Source organism: Apium graveolens, chromosome 6 (assembly GCF_009905375.1).
Source record: "Apium graveolens cultivar Ventura chromosome 6, ASM990537v1, whole genome shotgun sequence".
NCBI classification, from domain to species: Eukaryota; Viridiplantae; Streptophyta; class Magnoliopsida; order Apiales; family Apiaceae; genus Apium; species Apium graveolens.
The window spans coordinates 276,208,890-276,210,092 of record NC_133652.1 but is presented as its reverse complement, the minus strand read 5'-3'; the positions used below and the strand labels follow the sequence as shown (position 1 = coordinate 276,210,092).

The 1,203-nt window shown below is 45.3% G+C and overlaps 1 non-coding gene across 1 annotated transcript; it reads right to left on the bottom strand.

The window, feature by feature from the left end:
* Positions 1–327: 327 nt before the first annotated feature.
* Positions 328–434, bottom strand: LOC141669602 (small nucleolar RNA R71). Its single transcript, XR_012553872.1, has one exon. It is a non-coding gene; the product is annotated as a small nucleolar RNA R71 (small nucleolar RNA).
* Positions 435–1,203: the final 769 nt, after the last annotated feature.

Genomic DNA, 1,203 nt, shown 5'->3' with positions numbered 1-1,203 from the left:
ATTCAGTCAAACATTCTTCATCCGGCTATTCAAGCTAACACCTTTGAAATCAAGCCGGGCACTATTCAGATGGTGCAGAATTATGTTTCTTTTGGAGGAGCTGCGACTGAAGACCCCAACATGCACATAAGGAATTTTGTCGAGATCTGCAGTACTTTCAAGTATAATGGCGTGACTGATGAGGCTATCAAGCTGAGGCTTTTCCCATTCTCACTGAGGGACAAAGCTAAGGACTGGTTACATTCTGAACCAGCTGGGTCCATCACTACTTGGCAAGATCTTGCACAAAAGTTTCTGGTAAAGTTTTATCCGATGGCAAAGACTGCTCCTATGAGGAGTGCTCTTACTCAGTTTGCGCAGCAACCTACAGAATCTATGTGCGAAGCTTGGGAACGCTACAAGGAAATGTTGAGAAAATGTCCACATCATGGAATCCCCGATTGGATGGTGATCATTGGTTTCTATAATGGTTTGGGGACCCAATCTCGGCCCATGCTCGATGCAGCAGCTGGAGGCACCTTGTGGGCCAAAAGCTATACTGAGGCTTATAATCTTATCGAGACTATGGCTGCAAATGAGCATCAAAACCTAACCCATAGGATGATGCTTGGGAAGGTAGCAGGTATTCTGGATGTCGATGCAGCCACCGCTATTGCAGCGCAGCTCCAAGCGCTGTCTGTGAAGGTCGATTCTCTAGCTACATATGGAGTTAATCAAATAGCTATGGTCTGTGAGCTTTGTGCAGGTTCTCATGCTACGGATCAGTGTTCTCTTATCAACGAATCTGTTCAGTATGTGAATAATTATCAGCGACAACAGCAGCTCGTGCCAGCTACTTATCATCCTAACAACAGAAATCATCCAAATTTCAGCTGGGGTAATAATCAGAATGCTATTCAGCCACCATATCAGCAAGGTGTGAGTAAACAGTTCAATCCACCTGGATTCCAGCAACCACAACAGTATGCTCAAAGGCAATCATATCCTCAACAGGGAAGTGCAGCTGCACCCACTAGTGCTGATTTTGAGGAACTTAAGGTATTATGCAAGAGTCAGGCGGTTTCTATTACGACCTTGGAAAATTAAATCGGTCAAATAGCCAATGCAGTGCTCAATCGTCAACCTGGAACACTTCCCAGTGACACGGAAGTGCCAGGCAGGAAGGAAGCTCAAGAGCAAGTCAAGGCTATTACCTTAAGGTCT